Source organism: Bubalus bubalis, chromosome 2, assembly GCF_019923935.1.
Source record: "Bubalus bubalis isolate 160015118507 breed Murrah chromosome 2, NDDB_SH_1, whole genome shotgun sequence".
Lineage (NCBI taxonomy): Eukaryota > Metazoa > Chordata > Mammalia > Artiodactyla > Bovidae > Bubalus > Bubalus bubalis.
The window spans coordinates 57291693-57307776 of record NC_059158.1 but is presented as its reverse complement, the minus strand read 5'-3'; the positions used below and the strand labels follow the sequence as shown (position 1 = coordinate 57307776).

The 16084-nt window shown below is 44.9% G+C and overlaps 1 protein-coding gene across 4 annotated transcripts in view; it reads right to left on the bottom strand.

Annotated features, from left to right (window-relative positions):
• The window catches only part of MAP3K2 (mitogen-activated protein kinase kinase kinase 2), a 92823-nt gene extending 85197 nt beyond the window's left edge, over positions 1-7626 (bottom strand). The window contains exons 1-2 of one of the 4 annotated variants that reach the window (XM_044932357.2): positions 6693-6973; positions 4801-4915 (exon numbers count right to left, since the gene is read on the bottom strand). The gene's annotated coding sequence lies outside the window, so the exon portion shown is untranslated. Of the gene's footprint in view, positions 1-4800; positions 6974-7132 lie in introns of those variants that run through there. The other 3 variants (XM_006047421.4, XM_044932355.2, XM_044932356.2) reach the window with 3 other exon arrangements.
• Between the last annotated feature and the right edge of the window lie 8458 nt (positions 7627-16084).

Here is a 16084-nt window from a genome sequence, read left to right as displayed (position 1 = left end):
ATCTTCCAAATGCTGCCCTGTAACAAATCTTCCCTGGACAGTTGTCATCTTAACAATCTCCCAAGCAAGAAAACTTTAATCTCTCTTGACTCTATTAATAATTTTTTATGATGCTGTGGATCTCACAGGATCATAGATTAGATAGGTTCTTAAGAAATCAACTAGGTGGGGTGGGGGGCGGGCAGTGATTCCCTGGTGGCTCAGTGTTTAAGAATCCACCTGGTGATGTAAGGGACATCAATTCGATACCTGGCTGGGGAAGATCTGTGTGCTGCAGAGCGACTAAGCCTGTGCACACAACTACTGAGCCTGAGTTGGAGCCCGGGAGCTGCAACTACCGAGCCCACGAACCTCGAGGCTGTGCTCCACAACAAGAGAAACCACTGCAAGCAGCAGCCCAGGTACTGCAATAAAGAGTAGTCCCCATGCAGCAAAAAAGACCCACCACAGCCAAAATATAAATACATCTTTTTAAAAAAAGAAATCAACTAGGGCAACTTTTTCAAATTCAGAAATGTTGAACTAGGGACTTCCTTTGTGGTCCAGTGGTTAAGAATCCACCTTGCAATGCAGGGGGTGCAGAGTGGATTCCTAGTTTGGGGGCTAAGATCCCACATGGTGTGGAGCAACTAAGCCAAAGCACTACAAGTACTGAGCCCGTGGACCACAACTTAAGAGTCCGTGTGCTACAAAGAAAGATCTCACATGACACAGCGAAGACCTGCGCATACCTGCTATGTGCTAAGATAATGTTTTTTTAAAAATTACTGAAGTCACTTTGTCACAGCCAACTTCTAATTAATGGCAGATTTAAGACTGAAATCAGGCTTTCCATCTACTATCAGTGTTCAACAAACAGTATGAAATACAGTTTGCAGTCTGTGTATTCACTTCAGGAACATTCTAGGCAAGCAACTCTTCAGGTACATCCCTGAGTAAACCTTCTAACCCTAAGGCAGTATGCAACAGTCCATAACTATGGGACAAAACTTTGAGATGCTGATTAATACACATTACATGATCTCAGAACACAAAATTATTCTACTCTTTCTCAAATCATGGGGAAAGATTTATAATGAAGGTATATGGTGGTTTGGGGATGAAGTCAACTGAATGCAGTCAGGTACTGCTAATAGACTGGATGGTTAATGATACACCATCTCTCAAAGTAAATTTTTATCAACACCAAGGCTGAGCTAGCTACCTTCTACTTGTTTCATTTCCTTGTAATATCTAAACAAACAAGAAAGTCTGTAAATGTTCTTTGACATACTGTTTTTATACATTATGTCATACCATATAATAACTATTACTAATTTTACAAAGCAGTCAATAGGTCTAAAAATGCCTAAACTGATTTTAAAATGCATTAAAGCAATCATATAAATCATGATATTAATCTCTCCACAAAATTTAGTTGGAGAACATTGGTCTCATTCCTTTCATATTAAAACAAAAGAACAAAGTATTTTGAGTTAAAGCTCCATAAATACCATTAAAATGTAGCTAAGTCAGTCAAATTTAGGGTAATGACAAACTTATCAAACAATAATGATGATAATGAAACATCTTCAAGTCACAAATCTAAAATACAATATGAGTTGGGAGCATATAACTATTACTAAATAGCACAGAAAAAATTGAAATTTTATTTCGGCTTAGACTGCAGATCTGTTCTCAAGACTTTCAGAAATAATAAGTATTATCTCACATTCTCCCACTGATTCCTATTAATAATTTTCAGAAACTTTTCCACTGCCTTGCCTCTGTGGTAGAGCTTTCCACAAATGCTTGATTTTCTCTGAGGGTACAGAAACATTTATTGAACTTCCCCACCCTGTTCCACTTATGTAGCTGCCATCTTTTAAGAATCTGAGAACACTGAAGGAGGCCTCTTGTCAATTACCTATCCATGTAATAAACGTTTGGCAACAGGTATTGTGCTAGGCGTTGGGGCACCACAATCAACACAGCACTGCCTCTGTGCTTGAAGAGCTAATTTCTCCGCGGAGGACACAGAGACAACCGCGGGTGCCGTGCAGTCAGAGGGTGGCGGAGGCGAGGGTGGCGGAGGCGAGCACAGAGCGCTCAAGGGGAAGCCTGCCTGAGGCAGTGGCGCTGAGCAGGCACAATCTGGGAATTATTGAAAGAAAGCTGATAAAATTGTATCTTAAACTACTCTTTTAATTTGTCACTATTAATTTATTAAAGTCCATACTAAATGACTAACTATATAAATAGGGGGAAATTACCCTAGAAAAAACTTCCAAAGTTTATAAACTACAGAATGCTTTTTAAATGTATAGTACTATGAATCTCAAGCATAACATTCTTGAGCACTTACAAGAAAGGTGGTGGGCTAGTTATGGGAAGAACACCAAAGAAGAGTCTATTCCTATCCTCCTGACATGTTTACGAACATGTTTACTAACAATCACTATGACATGAGAATACAAAGTGAAGTTAAAAAGTTTATAATCCTTGAACTTCATAGAACAGTTGAATTAGGCCTAGGGTTTAGACCTTCTGATTCTCAATCCAGTTCTCCTTTGCATGACACCAGAAAACAGTTTTCTCAAAATATTCTTTAGTAAATATTTTATATTTCAGCTATTCCTGAGCAACAAATATTGGCTAAGACTTAAAAGAAACATTATTTGAGGGAATTCCCTGATAGCCCAGTGATAGGGACTCCTCGACTTTACTGCCAAGGACTGAGGTTCAGTAATGACTAATATCTCACAAGCCACACAAGCCTCACGGTACAGCCAAAACACACACACACAAACTCCTTGAGAGAGTACAGGAAAAGACAGGAACTGAATTGTCCTCTGTTCTCTCAAGTCAGGTCTCTTTTTATTCATAACTGGCGATAACCTTGAATTCATTATTAAAAATATTTAAAAATCCCCCAAATCAAAACCTGATTAATACAGCTGCAAAATCAGAACCTGATTAATACAGCTACACAGAATATTTTTACAATTCCTGCGGTTCTGTTGCTGTCTGCAGACCAACAAAAGATTGTTAACATTGAAATTCAGAAGTCAGCTTGTCAACAGATGCAGCAATCGATATTACTATCTACTGAAAACTGAAAGATTACTGGAGAACACACGCCAATTGCAGTGGGGAAAATATACCTCACCTAAAGAGGAGAGCTGAAGCTGAAACTCCAGTACTTTGGCCAGCTGATGCAAAGAACTGACTCGCTAGAAAAGACCCTGATGCTGGGAAAGACGGAAGGCAGGAGAAGGGGATGACAGAGGATGAGATGGTTGGATGGCATCACCAACTCGATGGATATGAGTTTGAGTAAACTCCAGGAGCTCGTGATGGACAGAGAAGCTTGGCGTGCTGCAGCCCATGGGGTCACAAAGAGTCGGACATGACTGAACTGACTGAAAGAGGAGAGTGAAAGAGCGGGTTTAAAACTCCACATTCAAAAAACTAAGATCATGGTATCCGGTCCCGTCACTTCATAGCAAACAGATGGGAAAAAAGTGGAAACAGAGGCAGATTTTATTTTCTTGGGCTCCAAAATCACTGCAGAGGGTGACTGCAGCCATAAAATTAAGAGATGGTTGCTCCTTGGAAGGAAAGCTATGACAAACCTAGACAGCATATTAAAAAGCAGAGACATCACTTTGCTGACAAAGGTCCATCTAGTCAAAGCTGTGGTCTTTCCAGTAATCATGCAGGGATGTGAGAGTTGAACCATAAAGAAGGCTCAATGCCTAAGAACTGATGCTTTCAAACTGTGGTTCTGCAGAGGACTCTTGAGAGTCCCTTGGACAGCAAGGAGATCAAACCAGTAAACCCTAAAGGAAATCAGCCCTGAATATTCATTGAAAGGACTGATGCTGAAGCTGAAACTCCAATACTTTAGCCACCTAATGGGAAGAGCTGACTCACTGGAAAAGACCCCGATGCTGGGAAAGACTGAGGGCAGCAGGAGAAGGGGGCAACAGAGGATGAGATGGTTGGATGGCATCACTGACTCAACGGACATGAGTTTGAGCAAACTTAGGGAGATAGTGAAAGACAGGGAAGCCTGGCGTGCTGCAGTCCATGGAGTCGCAAAGACATGACTTAGCCACTAAACAACAACAACCCCCATAACCAAGTGACCAAACTCAGGATCACAAATAGGACTTAACAATATATGACCCCGATGGGAAGCAATATAAAGTACACAGAAACACTCAGTAGTTATTCTTGCCCAAAATATTTAACCTGAAACTAATGATTCTTTAAATCTAGCTTACAGTTAGCTAATGTAGGAGGCAAAGAGGAACATGCTAAATGACACCATGGGGGGTGGGGGGAAATCAGACAAATCCAGAATGTGACTTGTTTTATAAGATAACTGGCTTGATCTCTTTTATTAAAAAAAAATCCATTTTATAAAATGGAAAGATGATGTGACTTCCAAGGCATCCAGTGGTTAAAACTGTGCTTCCACAGCAGGGGCCACAGGTTCAATCCCTGGTTGGGAAACTAAGATCCCACATACTGTGTGGCATGGCCAAAAGATAAAAAAATAAATAAAATGGAGAGGTGATATTGTTTTAGATTAGAAGAGATCAAAGAGACTTAGCCAAATGTAGTGAATAAACCTTGATAGGATCCTGGTTGGGTGGGATTAAGTATAAAAAGCCAAAAAAGATCTTTCCAGCACAAATGGGGAGATTTAAACATGGATGGATACTAGATTACATTAAGAAATTAACAATGAGAAACTATTAATTAGAAAGTTAACAATAATGATATTTTGGCTGTGTAAGAAAATGTCCTTACCTTTGAAAATGCAAGTTGGCATATTTAGGGGTAAAGTGTCATAGTGTCCACAGTTTAGTTTTCAAATGGTATAGCCAAAAATTCTTCCCACGTGGCTCAGTAGTAAAGAAGCTGCCTGCCAATTCGAGACACACACAGGAGATAGGGATTCAATCCCTGGGTTGGGAAGATCCTCTGAAGGAGGAAATGGCAACCAATTCCAATATTCTTGCCTGGAAAATCCCATGGACAGAGCCCAGCGGACTACAGTCCATGGGGTCACAAAGAGTGGGACCTGACTGAGTGACTGAGCACACAGGCACGCATGGCCAAAAATAATGTCCACATTATGGCAAAGTGCCAATAAATCAATCTATAGGATTACTATATGGGTGTTTGATATTACCAAATTCCTGTGTACTTAAAACTGTTTCATAATTAAAAGCTGGGGCTGGGTTGGGGGGCAGGTGGGAGGGAGCTTAGAGAGCTCCAATTCTACAAGGAAAAATAATATCAATCTGAAACTAAAGCTGTGGGACTTGTCTAGAACCAAACGCAATTCCATTTTAATACAGCATCTATTAAATATAGTTTACCCCTGTGGTAGCAATAAGGTAAACAAGGGAAAAAAGTTCCAATTAAAACACTTAAAAAACTGAGCCTACAATTAATCATCAAATTATTTACAATAAATCTTTAATAGTTATTTCTTTCAAGAGAGATTCATGGAGAGCATGACTAGATAACCCTTCTATAATGATATTACATTCAACAAGACTCAACATATGTTTATATTTTCAGCAAACAACAAATCAATCTGTGAACCATCCACTTCTTAACTCTATAATTCAACCTTTTCTTCACAGACATTACAAAGACATTCAACTACAAATTTTCTTAAACCTGATAATACATTAAAGAAAATTATAAAATACTACAATTTGGGGCATCAATAGATTTCTTAAACATTTACAACTATGCATGAAATTTAAGTTACTCAAGAGAATTTTATCAACACTTTCTTCTGCAAAGAGAAATGTAAAGGCTCTAACTTTAATCATAATCAAAGAAACAGAGTATAGGTCAATGCTAAAAAGAGAATTTCAGTTAGTTTTATAAATACTCATTAGTTTGCTACATAAATACGAAAGAAAATCCCATTATTAAAAGATAACTGTGTACAACTCTCTACACATTAAATTCTGGCACTCCACTCAGAAATATTGCACAAGTTAATGCACAAATTACTAAGCATGCTGTCATTGCCACATAATCCAGAAACAAATTTTGCAATAAGGAAATCTCAAGCAAATAACCCAACTGTGAGTTCCCTGTATGCATCAAAAATAAATTGCACAAATTGTAACTTTTCAAGAAATACGGAGTTTAAATCTATTTCTTTTTTTTTTTGTTAAGAGGGGAAATATTTTCTGTTCGGTCAGTTCCACCGCAAAAAAAAGAAAAAGGTAAAGGTGCCTGGAGTCACCTTTTAAAAGTAGTTTTTGGGGGGAAAGAATCAAGAAAATCATTTGGCTAGGCTGCAGGCAAAACACACTGAACAACCTACAATACGGGCATGTAAGCTCGATCTACTTTTGTAAATATTTAGAATTTACTCCCAAGAAGAAACTTTTCAGGTTTTCTCATTTTCCCCACGTATTTATTTTCGCAAGATCTGAACTAGAGAAATACACTTCTACAGAAAGGGCATCATATTCGAACCAAGGCTTTCCCAGATTACCAAGCTGCGTGACCTTGGGCAAGTTCCTCAATCTGAGCCTCGATGTTTTCAACCGTAAAATGGAGAGACAGTATCACCTCACTGGGCTTCGAAGGTGAGGTGAGACAATGCACGATAAGTAGCGGGGGCGTAACAAGTGCTAAACGGTCCATAAAGAGAAAAGGGCACCAACCCTAACACTAGTGCACGACGATACAGCGGGGCAAAGACAAGCACTTTCTCGCTTCCTGCATGTAACATTTCTGCCTCTCCCAAGGACCAGGCGCAATCTTCCTTCCAAAGGCCCGGCGGAGTACGCGTCTTGACAGCTCCACCGCCCAGCGGTCTACTTCGCTCGGACCTGGACTTCAGGACAGGATGCAAGGGACCCAAGGTCCGCCCACCCCAAGCGAGGCAACAACCTAGAGAAATCTCCGCCCCAGGGGCTGCGCCCAGGCCGGTAACGGCCCCCTCCTCACGTCCGGCCCCCTCCCCGCTCCCCCACCCCCACCGCCACACATTTGTGCGGGCACGCGCGCGCGCTCACACACACACACACACACACACACACACACACACACACACACAGACACACACACACACACACAGACACACACACACGCACGCACTTACCCGCCGCTCCGCGGGGACGTAGGGAGCCGCAGACCCACCCCTCAGCCCCCGCGCGGCCTGTCACCGCGCCCCCCGGTCGAGGGAGGCTGCGGGCCCCCGGGGACCGGAGGGGCGCACGAGGAGTCGGGCGCGGGCCGGGGGCCAGGCCCGGCCCTCCTTCACATGGAGCCTGCGCCGGGCGCAGCGTGGACCGTGGCGGCCGGCCGGGGCCTCTCGGCGCCCCTCGTTGCTTCTCGCCGCCGCGGCCCCGAGGCCCGCGGGAAGCTGGGCAGAAAAGGAGGAAGCCGCGGGCCGGGTGCCGCCGAGGCCGGAGAAGGGGCGGGAGCGACGACTCCGCGGCTGGGAGCGCCGGGCCTCCCAGTAGTCGTCGTCGTCGCCGCCGCCGCTGCGGGCCGCAGAACCCCCGAACACCGCACCCAGCGACCGCACCACCCTCGTCGGGAGCCGCTGCTGAGGGCAGCCCGGCCGCCACTACACACGGACCCGTGACGTCGGGCGTAGCGCGGTGCACGTCAGGGCCGGCTCTCTAGTGCGCACGCAGCCCTCCGCCTGTCGGGAGCGGAACCCGCCGGGGGCGCGCGCTCGCCCAGAGCGCCGCGCGGAGGCCGAGGGGGAGCGAGTCCGCGCCTGCGCAGTGGCTGGCTGCGCCCACGCACGCCCGGTTGCACACGCCGGCTCAGTAGTGCGGAGATTCCTGGCCTACCAGGGCTGTTGCGCCGCTTTGCCGATAGCTCGTGGCAGCCGGCTCCGGGCCTGTGTTCTCACGCACACACATGCACCTCAGTTCCCTTACGGGAGTCCTTGGCGCCTAGACGCCAAAACAAACCTCGAAAATGGTCTCCCGCGTGGGCTTCTGGCAGAGCGAGAGCAGCAGAGCAAGAAGAGGCTGCGACCCACTTCGAGTCCATAGCAAGTCGTTTGCAGGCGAAAAGATTTCGTTTTTGGATCTGGTTTCAGCATTTTTTCCTAAAAAACTTAAGAAATTTTTGTCGACCTGTCACCTGACCGTAAACCACTACTCTGGAGATCGGCCTTCTAAGTTTTACAGTTCACGGTTTACTTCTTGTATGTATGCGAGGTCGGCCCAGCAATTACTTTTTAATTGTTAACAAATGTGGAAATCTCGGCGCAGGAAGATGAGTTGACACTCCACCCCCAGGACTTGTGACTGAGTCTAAAACCCAGTCGCTTTCACTGAGTCTTTTCTTCACTCCCCGTCGCCCCGCAGTACTAAGTACAAATTCATCGCGTTAGCGTTGGAGGCCTCTGTCATGTGACTGACCTGCATTCTGCATTGTCTTTAGCCCAAACTTCTATGACTGGTGGCTCAGAGGTTAAAGCGTCTGCCTGGAATTCAGGAGACCCGGGTTCGATCCCTGGGTCGGGAAGATCACCTGGAAAAGGAAATGGCAACCCACTCCAGTATTCTTGGCATGGAGAATCCCATGGAGGGAGGAGCCTGGTAGGCTACAGTCCACGGGGTTGCAAAGAGTCGGACACGACTGAGAGACTTCACTTTCACTTTCACTATGATCCAGAGAGTATCTGTCCTGCCCCATCTCTTGTTTCCTCAAATACCCCTTACAACTTCCTGCGCCATTTCTTCCCTCTTTAGTATCTGCGTGCTTTCTTGGTAGGTTATGGATCCCACCTGCTTCCTGTCTTTTCCAGACCTCATATCCACTTAAACAGTTGAAATAAGAGAGATGGGAGTGGTGCCCACCCAGAGGTAAGCAGCTACCCAACTTGCGGCCCTGAAGAGCAGGGAAGATCGCACCTGTGGGGCAGGGACTGAGGGAAAGGGTGTTATGTAATAAAATATCTAGGTCCCCTTCGTGAAATTTTTATTGCAGACACACTAGCGGTGTTGTCAAAGGAGCAAGAACAGAGATGTTCATTGGCAAGTTTTTGTAATGATGAAGCCTGGAAATCTAAATGACTCCGACTGAGCGGATAAATAATGATTCATTTGCTCTGCAGAGAATTAGGCGGCCACCACAAAGAAAGGCTAATGCTGGAGGACCTCAAAAATACAAAGCCTAATAGAAAAGCAGTTTGCTGCCACTAATTTAAAAAGTAGAGTACTTTTAAGCAGAAAACCGGTCTTTAAGATGGCTTTTGGTTCTAACATCTAAGCCTGATATACCACAGAAAAATAAAGGATCTCAATATACTTGCTGCTGCTGCTGCTAAGTCACTTCAGTCGTGTCCGACTCTGTGCAACCCCAGAGACGGCAGCCCACCAGGCTCCCCCGTCCCTGGGATTCCAGGCTCCTCTGTCCATGGATTTTCCAGGCAAGAGTACTGGAGTGGGGTGCCATTGCTTTCTCCGCAATATACTTGGGCAGGATTTAAATCTTAAACTTTTATATTATTTTCCATGGTTCCTAGCAAGGTAATGGCCCCCCACTCCAGTACTCTTGCCTGGAAAATCCCATGGATGGAGGAGCCTGGTAGGCTGCAGTCCGTGGGGTCGCTAAGAGTCGGATAAGACTGATCGACTTCACTTTCACTTTTCACTTTCCTGCATTGGAGAAGGAAATGGCAGCCCACTCCAGTGTTCTTGCCTGGAGAATCTCAGGAATGGTGGAGCCTGATGGGCTGCCGTCTATGGGGTCGCACAGAGTCGGACACGACTGAAGCGACTTAGCAGCAGCAGCAGCAGCCTGACCATATAGTAGTCACTCAATAAATACTTGTTTACGAAATAATCTCAAGGTGGAGATGGATTTTTCTTCATACCTCTGCTCACTTTTTCTCTCCCTACCCTAACTGGGACTTCATCCACCATTTTCCACCACACCGTGTATATTAATAAAAGCCTCTTTTTTTCTTTTTCTCCAGTCTCTTTTTACATTGGTGAGATACTTGCTTAGACCGTAAATCTCTGGCATCCTGGCTTATTTGGGGATATATGATTACAAATCTGTGAGCTTGGAATATTTTTTTTGCACCTGCAAGGAACAAAACAGCTTAAACAGTAAAGTTTATTTTCGCACATAACAAAAATGCAAAATTGGGCTAGAGCTGTGAATTATCATCTCTACAGTCAGAATATGACTGCCTCAGCTTCAGACATTATGACCTCTCATTCAGGAAAGGGGAGAAAGTCTTTGTCTTCTCACTCTCTAATAAACCTTTAATTTTAGAATAGTCTTAGATTTACAGAGAAGTTGAGAAGATAGTACAGAGAGTTCCTATATACCCCACAGCCAGTTTCCTCTTTAATTCATATCTTACATGAAAATGCTAATTTGTCACAATCAGGGAACCAGTATTGATACAATATCATTAACTGAAGTCCATACTCGACTCAGACTTCCTTAGTTTTCACCTAATGTCCTTCTCTTGTTTCAGAATCCCATCCAGGATACCGCATTATAGTTAGTCATCATGCCTCCTAGGCTCCTCTTGGCCATGACTTCTTTGTTTTTGATGACCTTGACAGTTCTGAGGAGTGCTTGTCAGGTGCTTTGAGGAATATCCCTTTGCTGTAGTGTGTCTGCTGTTTTTCTGGTGATTTGACCAGGGCTGTGGGTTTGGGGGATGCAGATCACTGAGGTAACATATCATTCTCACCACAGCCTTATCAAGGACATACCTGACCACATGATTTATGGCTGTTGAGCTTGACCTTGATTGCCTGTTTGTGGTTTTATTTGTCAGGTTTCTTCGCCTTCTTTCCATGCAGTACTCTCTGCAAAGAAATCACCCTTCTCACACCTGGAGAGTGGGGAGTTAGGCTCCATTCCCTGGAGTACAAAGTATCAACATGAATTCCATGGAATTCCTCTGCATGGGAGATGTGTCCCTTCTTCCTCAGTTACTTACTTATGGAATCATTTATTTATGTTACTATGGACTCATGGGTTCTATGTTATCTCTGGTTTAAAGAACCTCTTGTTGAAAGTGAAAGAGGAGAATGAAAAAGTGGGCTTAAAACTCAACATTCAGAAAACTAAGATCATGGCATCCAGTCCCATCACTTCATGGCAAATAGATGGGGAAACAATGGAAACAGTGACAGACTTTATTTTCTGGGGCTCCAAAATCACTGCAGATGGTGACTTCAGCCATGAAACTAAAAGATGCTTACTCCTTGGAAGAAAAACTATGACCAACGTAGACAGCATATTAAGCAGAGACATTACTTTGCCAACAAAAGTCCATCTAGTCAAAGCTATGGTTTTTCCAGTAGTCATGTATGGATGTGAGAGTTGGACTATAAAGAAAGCTGAGTGGAGAAGAATTAATGCTTTTGCACTGTGGTGTTGGAGAAGACTCTTGAGAGTCCCTTGAACTGCAAGGAGATCCAACCAGTCCATCCTAAAGGAAATCAGTCCTGAATATTCATTGGAAGGACTGATGCTGAAGCTGAAACTCCAGTACTTTGGCCACCTGATGCAAAGAACTGACCCATTGGAAAAGACCTGATGCTGGGAAAGATTGAAGGTGGGAGGAGAAGGGGACGACAGAGGATGAGATGGTTGGATGGCATCACTGACTCAATGGACATGAGTTTGAGTAAACTCCAGGAGTTGGTGATGGACAGGGAAACCTGGCGTGCTGCAGTCCATGGGGTCGCAAAGAGTCAGACATGACTGAGTGACTGAACTGAACCGATAATCCAATACCACATTATTTTGTTCAAGTTACTCCAAGTTTGGGCATTAGGAACTCTTTCCATTGACTTTGGTTGCCCTTTGACATATCCCCATCGTTGTGGGGTGTTTTCTTGTGTTGGTTTGTTTTGGGATGTTGAGTGTTTTTGTTTTGTTTTTACTTTTAGAGCACTCCCCTACTTTCTGGCCTTACCAGAGGTGCCAATTCATCTTGACTGTTTCCTGCCCCAGTCCTAGAGTCAGCCATTTCTCCAAGGAGCCCTGTTTCCTTTTATTGGGGAATGACATTAGAAACAAAGATCTGATGCTGAGTATATTTGGGATTCTCTTTTGAGGATGTCCGTACATCAGCTCTCCTGAGAAGGCTGCCTCTTTTGTTTTTGCAGCAGGATCTTCTAATGGTGGCCCCAAGTTCATTCTTTTCTTTCCAAAGTCATCAGATTTTACCTGAGTACATAGCATCCCCACCCCATAGTAAAGAGTCAGTTTCCCAATCTCACTTGCAATTCATCATAGCTGGATGACTAAGTACTGTCTAAAAGGAAATAAATGAAAATGTCTAGTCCAAGTACCTGCTTTCAGAGACCTTTCCTCAACAGACCACTGCTCTTGCCCCTCTGTCTTCATCCCTTCCTCCATCCTGGAATACCTCCTGGCCTTCTTGGAGAGTGAAAAACAGGAATGGTGGAGCTGGAAGCAGAGCCCTCTTCTCAGGGCTCTATACTTTCACAAGAGAGAAGAGTAAATACTTGTCACCAGTAGATGAACCTACCCTACTCCTAAAAGCATCTCATTGGTAGGAGCTGGGCCTTGTGTCTGTGCCCGCAAAGGACTCAGCTTTACCACAATGGGTTCAGCCCACAGGAGGCCCGCCCTGGGACTGGGAACACTGCCAGGCCATGTCTGGACAGAAACCTGGGTGAGGTTCCAAGGGAGTCGAGGAATGGATGGCTGTTGTGTAGTAGCCAATGGGGTGTACCTGAGAAGTGCTTGGAGAGTCAGGATGTGGAGAGCCAGAGCAGGACCCCTTAGGCTTATCTTATACTGTGTAAATGCTCTGTGGGAGATCTGTTATCCTTGTCATTCTCAGGGCAGCTGTGGTTGAAACTCAATTTTGCTATTTTAAAAAGCAAAACATTAACAAGGTAAATCTTCTGATAAAAAGTGCACAGTGCTTCCACGATCAAAGAAAACTCATTTCTGGGATTTCTGCTGTTTAGAATAGCCCTCGACGTTTTCTGAGTTTGGTGAAAGGCCATGTGAAGGATTTCTAACAGAGGGATTATCTTGAATTTTCTGTGATCCTGATCATCTCCAATTCTTTAATTTATCTGTTTCTAATACGCACATTTCTTTAAAATTGTTATATGTTTCCTGTTATTAATAGAAAATGTGGAAAACACAAGGGGAAAAAGCCTCTAATTCGTTGTGTAGCTCTGTTTCCATCCCATCTTTTCTCTATGTATGGAGCTTTGTTGTAGGGGTGTTTTTTTACTTTTAGATACATTTTTAGATAGTTTTTAAGTAATTGCACATATAATTTTATGTCCTACTTTTTTCGCTTACACAGCATAAGTAGCCTGACTTTATCTTCCCTTATACTTGCAAGCAAATTTGAACAGCTGGCATATATACTTAAAGTTTTACCTTTATTCTAACCTTTTTAATGAAAAATGTTCATAAAATGGATATATGTAGAGCTAGTGACAGCTTCTTGGGTGCCATGGGACACATTATTTTTTTTTGCGCTTAGTGTCTGAGCAGTGAGAGCAACCACAGGAGATCCCAATGCTCAGCTAGATCTGAGAAGTGAAGTTCATACAGATAACGACTGTCCCTTTTATATTCCATTAGCCCTTGCCCAGCATGATCGAATTTTGAATTTTGCTTACAAGGTCAAAAGAATATTATGGATTACCATTGGGGGAGAATATCGTGTTTTGGAAAAGAACCCAGAGGTACTTAAATCGTATGTTTTATATGAGTTGGTGCATTCTAAGACTATCTAGTTAAAAGATATGCTTTTTTGGGGGCTGTACCTTGTGGCATGTGGGATCTAGTTCCCTGACCAGGGATCAAACCCAAGCCCCCTGCATTAGGAGCTCAGAGTCTTAACCACAGGACCACCAGGGCAGTCTTATTAAGATATGCTCTTTTTTCTTTACTATATTTTTATTTGTTTATTTTTGGCTGTGTTGGGTCTTAGTTGCAGCAGTTGTGCACTCTGGCTTCTCTAGTTGCAGCTCGTGGGCTTAGTTGCCCCAAGGCGTGTGGGGTCTTAAGTCCCCATCCAGGGATTGAACGTGAGTGCACCGAGGAGGAGAAGAGTACAACAGAGGATGAGATGGTTGGGTGACATTACCAACTCGATGGACATGAGTTTGAGCAAGCTCCGGGAGTTGGTGATGGACAGGGAAGCCTGGCGTGCTGCAGTCCACGGGGTCGCAAAGAGTCAGACATGACTGAGCGACTGAGCTGAACTGAACACTGTATTGGAAGGCAGATGGTTAACCACAGGACCACCAGGGAAGTCCCCCAAGATACGCTTTGAAAACATCAAGTTGTGTGGTCTTACCTGGTGTGGTGCAGTGGTTAAGATCCTGCGCTTCCAAGGCAGGGGACCCAGATTTGATCCCTGGCCAGGGAACTAGATCCTTCATGCTGCAACCAGGAGTTCGCATGCCACAACGAAGATTGAAGATGCTGGGATCCAGCACAGTCAAATAAATATTAAAAAAACAAATTGTGAACAATAATAATCATTTTTTAAGAAGGTGGCTGTTTGTTTGGGGCCTCCTGGTGGCCTCCACCACTGCAGCTGCCCCCAACCGAACCACTGCCCGTGGGCTCCTCCCTTCTGACTTGTCAACAAAACATGGATTGGCTGCTTCTTCCCTTCCTCTGTTTTTATTAACACTGGCTTCTTATTTCTTTTTTGTTCCACTTTTTCCTTCTCTATCTACCTCTACCTCACTCTCCTTTATCAAATTTTATTAGTTATTTTTCACAAACATCCTATGAAGTAGGTTGCAGAATTAATACCTCATTCACCTATGAGGAAAAACTGTCAGAGAAAGGTTGGGCTGCACCAGGCCCCTGGGACATCTAATGGAGCAGCCCTGAACTAGAGTCTGCCTGTCCAGCCCTCTCTGCTCCTGATGTCTCACTTGGCTCCTTGATGCCAGCTCTCTCCATTTGCCTAATGGCCTGTGCCCCTCCCAGCACCAGGGCTCTGCTCTCCAGGTTCAGCCTCGCCATTCCTGAAACCATGGTCCTTCTGTCCAAGCCTTCCCAGCCCCATCTCAGATCTGCTTTGCAGGACCCTAAGCCCCCATCGTATACCATCAAGTGGGTTAACACTAGCAGAGGTGAGTGAAGAGTTAGCCATATCCCTCCTTAAGGTTCACCATATCCCTCAACCCAGTATGACATAGCTCCTTCCACAAGTGGTTTCTGCAAGGCAAGTCACAAGGGTTGGTGTCCTTTCTTCAACTGGTTCTACACTATAGACCAGCCTGGCTGAAGCTGAGCAGAGCAGGGTTCAGTGTCCCACTGAGCCTTCAGGCCCTCCAGACTGTTCAGACCAGTCTCAGAGAGTGGGGCTCCCTGTGCCCTCAAATGGTAATCATTCTGCCATGGCCAGGCCTGGTAGCTCGGGCCAGCCTGAACCATACAGAACACTGGAGTTGGCCGACACTGGTGTCTGCCTTCTCGGCCACTTCACTCAGCATCCTCATCTGAAGACGGGAAGGCATCCTGGCCCAGGGTTGTGGTGGACACAGTGGGTTAATGCATGTGAAAGCCACTGGGCAACAGCACTTGTCCCCACCTGCTGCCTGCAAGAAGCCCAGCATGCCCCTCCCTGGAGAGTACAGAGCCAGCCGGCCCTTCGGAATGGAGAGCACCCAACAGAACCAGAAGGTGTAGTTATGGCCTCACGTTGTGAGTCACCACCTCTCGTTCCTGGAGTTCACACCAATGCTCAGGCCCTGATGAGCCAATTGGCCAGTCAGCCTGCAGCACAGAACAGGGCCTGTGCCAGGAGAAATCTGTGCTGTTTTCTACACCATGGGAGACACAGCCGACTATCTGGAGCCCCTGAGACCATCCTTCCCCCACTCTCCCTAACCCTCTTCCACCATCCCTGAGAGCCAGGCTCTCATGTCCTCTGCCCTGGAAGTAATTCACACCAAAGCAGGAAATGCTGAAAGATGTTACCCCCAGAGGCTTATAAAATTATAGAGACATTTTTGAGCAGAGAAACCGTACTGTGATTGGTCTGGCTTGGGTTCCCTTGGCCACTGAACCGGGCTTTTACTATAAATTCCCG